Below are 7,943 nucleotides of genomic sequence, written 5' to 3'. Positions count from 1 at the left end.
TGGGTTGTGAATTAAAAGGCAACCAACCAATCAATGTTTCTATTTCTCTCTCTCTCTCTCAAAAAACTATTTAAAAAAAATGAAAACCAACATCCACACAAAAACTAGTATACAAATGTTCATAGCAGCATTACTTATAATATTACTTACAAAATTTAACTGATAATATAATAAATAGACATAGCATAACCACACAACAGAATACTATTCTGCACCCAAAAAAAAGAATGCTAACATATGTAACAACATAGATGAACCTTTAAAACATTTCGTTAAGTGAAAGTAGCCAGGTGTAAAAGGCCATATGTTTTATGATTCCATTTATATGAAATGTCCAGAATAGGTAAATACATAGATGCAGAAATTAGATTAGTGGCTACTTAAAGTGAGGGCAAGGGGATAAGAGGAAATGCAGAGTGACCATTACTGGGTACATAATTTCTCTTAGGGATGACAAAATGTTCTAAATTAGATTGTGTTGATAGTTGTACAACTAAGTGAATATAATTTAAAAAATGCGTTGTATACTTTAAATGGGTGAATCGTATGTAAATTGTATCTCCAAAAACTGTTAAAAGAAAATGAAGAGTATAGCAAGAACACCAAAAAACTAAAATGGAATCCTAAAATTATTCAATTAACCCAAAAGAACCAGGAAAATATAAAGGAACAAAAGAGCTGGGACAAATACTAAAATAGTAGATCTAAATACAACCATATCAATAATTACATTAAATGTTAGACTCCAAATTAAACAGCAGATATTGTCAGAATTTTTAAAAAAACAAGAACCAAAATACACGCTGTCTACAAGAGACATACTTTAAACACAAAGCAAAAGGTTTGAAAGTAAAAGGATCCAAGAGGACATACCAACAAAAGAGTAAGAAACAGAAGAAGGCTGGGATGGCTATATTCATATCAGAGGTAGTAGACTTTATTACCAGAGAGAAAGAGGGACATTTCATGATAATAAAAGGTCAATGCATCAAGAAATACGACAATAATAAATGTATATGAGCCTTGTTTATAAGGCTGCAAAACATAAAGCAAAAATGGCATGTCCGGCCTGTCTCGCTCAGTCCCGGTTGGCCGGACCCCAGCAGCAAGCTAACCTACCAGTCAGAGCGTCTGCCCCCCTGGTGGTCAGTGCACATCATAGCGAGTGGTTGAGCAGCCTTAGCATATCATTAGCATATTACGCTTTGGTTGGTTGTTCAGCTGATCTGCTGTTCCGTCTATTTGCATATTACCCTTTTATTATATAGGATACACAACAAACACTGTACTTAACAACTGCAGAATACATTCTTTTTTTCCTCCTCATACCCACATACAAGACAGAAACCTTAATATAGCATGGAAGGCTCCTTTCATAATCCTGCACCTGCATAGCAGCCACACATCTCTAGTTACCAACCTCCAATATGCACTCCATACTCCCACAACAATGGTCATGCCCTCTGCCTAAGATGTGCCACTCCCCTCCTTCCTTTTCCTCAAATTTCAAATCTGCACCTCAGCTGAGTTCCTCAGAGTACCTTCCTGACTTTGTCAGGTTGATTTCATTACTACTCTTCTCTCCATCCCCACTACATCTTTTGTAAGCCTCAATAATAATAAATATTAAGATTATTTATTTGTTTGTCTCTCTATTCAACTATCACTCCTACAGGGCAACAGCTAAATTCTTTTACCATAGAACAAAATAAAGAAGAAAAATCATATGATCATTTCAAAAAATCATTTGATAAAAGTCAATACACATTTGTGAAAGAAAACCTAAAAGAATTAGGTTTAGAATTAAAAGAAATTTCTTCAATCAAATAAAGTCATCTAAGCAAATCTACATCATACTTAATTTCCAAGTAGCAGTAATCTCAATAATAATAGTCAACATTTGTATGTGCTTATTTATCTGACTGGTCCTTACAACAGGGGGGGGGGGGGGGGAATTTGGGAGCTATTACTGTCCCATTTGGTATAATAGCAACTCTGGGTCAGAAATGTTAAATCATACAACCAAATAAGAAAGCTAGTACTAGAATACAGTCTTTGACCTAAAGAACTTTTCCATTATAGTATGCTGTCTCTTATCTTCAGGCTCATATCACACAACAGATATACTTTAGTATAATGGTCGAAGATTTGAGTGCTAGTCCCTGGTGTGGCAATGCTTAAAATTTCCCAGCCATTTCACTCATTTAAGGTGATTACACCAAATAGTAAGATACTCAAATGGCTATTATATTTCATTAGTTGATGAATACAATAAGTAATAATAATGTGGAATGAAAAAAATTTAAATCCACATTAAGAAGAACCTCAAATCCCCTTTCATCAAAATAGCTGTGCCACACAGAAGAAAGGGTAAAACCACTGTTCTAAAACGCAGCAGATAAACAGGTAATTCAAGGTATTTTTTAAATTGGTATCTCTAACCTGCTACCTGTCAATGCCTTAATTGAGCAGCTGCCAGCTGGAAACTTAGGACCACAGCTCCTTAACGGAGAAACCAGATGATATGGCCACTTCTGAGTTTCTGATTCATATGAATTTTTCATGCAAGAAAATATGAATGCTGTCTTAACATCTTTCCATCTGTGATACACCCACAGCCAGCAAGTTCCACAATGAGGTTGGATTTGCTGCTTCTTCTTTTCTTTTTTTTAAAATATATTTTATTGATTTTTTACAGAGAGGAAGGGAGAGGGATTGAGAGTTAGAAACATCGATGAGAGAGAAACATGGATCAGCTGCCTCCTGCACACCCCCTACTGGGGATGTGCCCGCAACCAAGGTACATGCCCTTGACTGGAATTGAACCTGGGACCCCCCAGTCTGCAGGCCGATGCTCTATCCATCGAGCCAAACCGGTTAGGGCTGGATTTGCTTCTTTACTGCACAACATGCACTTCACTTCAAAGCACATAGGAAAATCCAAGTCTCTTCAAATAATCTATATAACAGAACTACAGAAAAAAAAGACAGGAAGGAATTTTCTTTAAACTAACTTTTGCCACCCAGCTGCCTATACACCAATTATTTCTATGCATAGTTTTTTGTGTTCCCCAAAGGTGAACATTTGACTGTAAGTCATCATTTCTCTAGGACAACACAGAAAATAATTAAGATAAAATAAGCCTTCTCCACAAATGGAGTTGTTTTCTATGTAAACATCCCAGGTCTTTATAAAGGAGCCCATATGTTTCATGATAACACAATGACCTTTATACACAAGTTCCTAAAAGGCTTGGTGAATTTCTTACCTGACCTACTACTGCTGAAAGTCAGTGACGACAGTAGTATCTCTCACTGACATTTACAGTGACTGAAGTAAAAATAAGAACCTCTTTTCTTCATGCAACACAGCAAATTCACAGGCCACTGGATAATCCACTACCAAGTAGAGTGCAACAGTATCTCAGACACTTCTGTACTCAAAATGTCTGCTTTCAACAATCTTCGGGAGTATCCTATGAAAACCACTGGATAACCTAAATTTTTAATCAAGTAGTCAACAAAATAGCTTTATCATGACTACATTATGGATAAGACAATTTATAACTTCAAATCTCTTTTATTCCAATAATTCAGATATGTTTGGATTATGTCTTTAAAATTAAGCCCTTTATAAATTTAATTCATTTCCTGTTAATCATATAAGAAAAAAAGGGTAAAGTTATCAAGGAAATTCAGAATTCCTTCAAGTACCATATCATGTAACAATGTTAAGCAAACTATATAGCAACACTTCGCAATACCACCCTTGACTCTAATTTCAGAAAGAAATGTAAAATATTCAAAGAATGATAATCTCAACCAATAACTTCCTCAGTTTTTTTAAACTCTCCTCTCTATCATTCCAATCCAACCACTATCACCATCAGTCTGGAACTGGCAGAGCTGTTGCTAACAAAAGGTTCCAGTTAGAAGATGCCACTTTAACAATAGGCAGAATCTGGCACTGAGGCACACAGACCAAAAATCAAGTAATGCTTTATCCAGAGATTCAAAAAGACTAAAGGGTATGCTGCAACCGGTTTGGCTCAGTGGATAGAGCGTCGGCCTGCGGACTGGAGGGTCCCGGGTTTGATTCCGGTCAAGGGCATGTGCCTGGGTTGCGGGCACATCCCCGGTGGGAGATGTGCAGGAGGCAGCTGATCGATGTTTCTAACTCTCTATCTCTCTCCCTTCCTCTCTGTGGAAAATCAATAAAATATATTTAAAAAAAAAAAAAAAAAGACTAAAGGGTGAAAACTCCACTCTCAGTTCCACCATTTGAGCAAAGAAATTTGTGCACTTACCATTCTATCCCATGCTTGCCTATGGGTCATATTTTCTGTAACCCAATCCTATTCAAGCCAGCTCTCCATTCCCAATGGCAGCACCCTTCCCTCCAGCTTCCTAATCACCTATGAAGCTCTAAAAAAAACCTGTCCTTTGTATCACTAATCTGCAACTGAATTCAGAGGCCAATTTACCTTTTCTACTGAAAATACTCAAACCATATCCTACCCATATAGTCTCATTAGATATAAAATATTTTAAAGATAAAAGCATTACAGATATTAGAATGCATGTGAAATATGTAGCTTTTGAATTTTCAGCAAAAAGGGAATTTCTTCAGTTAAAAAGCTAAGAAAATGCTTACTTGCAATTATAGATATTGTTTTATGTGTTTAAAAAGCATAACCTCAACAGAAAAATATTACATATATATGAAAATGTTGACAAGTCTTACTTTACAATTTTCTTTAATTGGTCTTCATACAAAAAAGACTCTAACCGTTGGCACTGTTGGTGGGAATGTAAACAGGTGCAGCCACTATGGAAAACAGCACAGAGGTTCCTCAAAAACTTAAAAATAGAACTACAGTATGGTCCAACAATTCCATTCTGGGTATTTATCTAAAGGAAATAAAATCACTATCTCAATATGAAATCTGTACCCCCATATTCACTGCAGGATTATTTACTATGGCCAAGGCATGGAAACAACTTAAGTATCCATCGGAAGATGAATGGATACAGAAAATGTATTATCTATATAAAATGAACTATTATTCAGTCATGAAAAAAAAGGAAATCCTGCCATTTGAAACATGGATGGAACTTGAGGACATTATGCTAAGTGAAATAAATCAGACAGAGAATACAATTACTGTATGTAATCTCACTTTAAAAAAACAAAAAGAAAAAGGAACTCATAGTTATAGAGAACAGATTAGTAGTTGCCAAAAAGAAGGGGAGAGGGGTGAAATGGATGAAGGTGATCAAAACATACAAACTTCCTAAGATAAGTCCTGAGGCTTAAACGAACAGCATGATCAGTATAGGTAACAACACTGCATTGTATATTTGAAAGTTGCTAAGAAAGATCTTTAAAAATTCTCATCACAAGAAAAAGAATTTGTAACTATGTGTGGTGATTGATGGTAAACTTATTGTGACAATCACTTCACTATACACACACACACACACACACACTGAGTGGCCAGATTATTATGACCACCCCATCAGTACTTCATTGGGCCCCCTTTCGCCTTCAATACTGCTGCGATTACTCTTGGCATTGACTCCACGAGATGTTGAAAGGTGATGCGAGGGATCTGACACTATGCCTGATGAATAGCACTGTCCAGTTCTGTGAGATTTGATGGTTGTGGAACCAGCTGCCTGATGGCTCTTTTAACTTTGTCCCACAAATGCTCAATTGGATTGAGATTTGGTGATTGTGGGGGCCACCTAGGCAAGGTCAAGTCTCCCTCATGTTCTTGAAACCACTCCTGCACAATACAAGCACTGTGGCATGGCGCATTGTCTTGTTGGAAGAAGCCAGCTCCATTGGGATATGCCATCAGCATGATAGGATGAACTTGATCAGCAACGATACTTAGGTATGTTGTGCTATGCAGACGTTTATAATGGTCTGGCCCTTTAGCAACTTCAGCGCGAAATTATAGCTAATTTGCCTACAAACATCAGGTGGTCATAATAATCTGGCCACGTGTGTGTGTGTGTGTGTGTGTGTGTGTGTGTGTGTGTGTATCATACTTTATTCCTTTTTATTTAGTTTATATATCATACTTTATTCCTTTTTATAGCCAACTTATTTTTCATTGTATAAATGTGCCACATTTTGTTTATCCATTCAATTGATGGGCATTTGGATTGTTTCTACCTTTTGGCTATCAATGTTGCTGCAAACATTTGTGTACAAGTCTTTGTGTGAACTTGTGGCTTCAATTCTCTTGGGTAAATACATAGGAGTGGAATGTCTAAGTCATATGTTAGATTTATGTTTAACTTTTTGAGAAAGTATCTATATATTATTTTACGTTCCTACAAGCAACATAGGAGAGTTCCAGTTGCTCCGCATTCTCACCAACACTGTAGCCATTTGTGGGTTAGTAATTTGAATCTTGAGCCACATAAAGTGAGGCAGTCCACAGCTGTAGTTGATCCATGCTAGGCAGTGCACAGAAGAAGCTGACCCTCATCCTGCTACAGGTCACAGCCAGCCTGGATTCCTTTCTTTCTTGAGGCTTAATTACTCTACTCTCTTTAGGGTCTATATATAACTCCCATGTGCTTCCAATAAAACGTTTTTTTAGGTTGAATGGGGTTTGTCACTTGTAACAGCACCCATTTGAATTATACTTCCCACACACCCCCCCATTCTTTTTTTTCCACTCCCACCCCCCATTCTTGACCCCAGTTGGAGCTAACATGCCCAAGGTTTGCCTGGTTGGAATAAGCCCAGCAGGTATCATGTGGTCAGGGTTTATTTTCTTTTTTCTTTCTTTCTTCCCCTTTTTTTAAAATTGTTGACAATATTACAAATATCAGAGAAATGCAAAATAAAACCACAATGAGATATCACCTCACACCTGTCAGAAGTGCTATCACCAATAAATCAACAAGCAAGTGCTGGAGAGGATGTGGAGAAAATGGAACCCTACCTAGTGCACTGCTGGTGGGAATGCAGACTGGTGCAGTATGGAAAACAGTATGGAGTTTTCTCAAAAAATTAAACATGGAACTCCCATTTGACCCAACGATGCCACTTCTGGGAATATAGCCTAAAAATACTGAAACACCAATCAGAAACAATATATGCACCCTTATGTTCATAACAACGTTATTTACAATAGGAAACAGCCCAAGTGCCCATGAATAGATGAATGGATAAAAAAGCTGTGGGAGCCCTAGCCATTTGGCTCAGTGGATTGAGCGTTGGCTCATGGATTAAAGAATCACAGTGGGTTTGATTTCGGTCAAGGGCTCATATCTCAGCTGCAGGCTTGATCCCAAGCAGGCTTGATCGCTGGCCAGCCCCAAGTAGGGGTGCATGCAAGAGGCAATCAATCCATGTGTCTCTTTCACATCAATGTTTCTCTCTGCTCTCCCCCTCCCTTCCACTCTCTCTAAAAATCAATGGAAAAATATCCTCACGTGAGAATTTCCACTGAAAGGTCATGGGTTTGATTCCTAGTCAGGGCACATACCTAGGCTTCAGATTTGGTCCCTGATGGGGGAGAGTACGAAAAGTAATCTCTCTCGTTGATGGCTGGCTCCCTTCCCCTCACCCTTCTCTCTTTCTTTCCCTCCCTTCCTCTCTATAAAATCATCCAAAAAGAATGTTTCTACTTAAAGCCATGCAAATGAGCTTACAGAAATAAGGACAAAGAAGAAACTGAACCAATACCAAGGAAAAAATGGAAGGTTACTGGATCATCCTTGTGTGCAATATCAGAGTTCAAGAAGAGCATAATGCTCTGACAGATAACCATCCTGGATCAATGATAGGGCTAAGAATTCAAGACTAATATAAATCTCAAAATGTACTTTTTGCTAGAAGAACTTTTAACTTTTCTTTATTCTTTGGACAACTTCTAGGTTTTTGCCTAGCTGTGTTTCCAGTGTGTAAACTCTAAGAA

The sequence above is a fragment of the Myotis brandtii genome, unplaced genomic scaffold (assembly GCF_000412655.1).
Source record: "Myotis brandtii unplaced genomic scaffold, ASM41265v1 scaffold420, whole genome shotgun sequence".
NCBI lineage: Eukaryota > Metazoa > Chordata > Mammalia > Chiroptera > Vespertilionidae > Myotis > Myotis brandtii.
The sequence above is the reverse complement of the archived record's forward strand: the minus strand, read 5'-3'. Positions refer to the sequence as shown.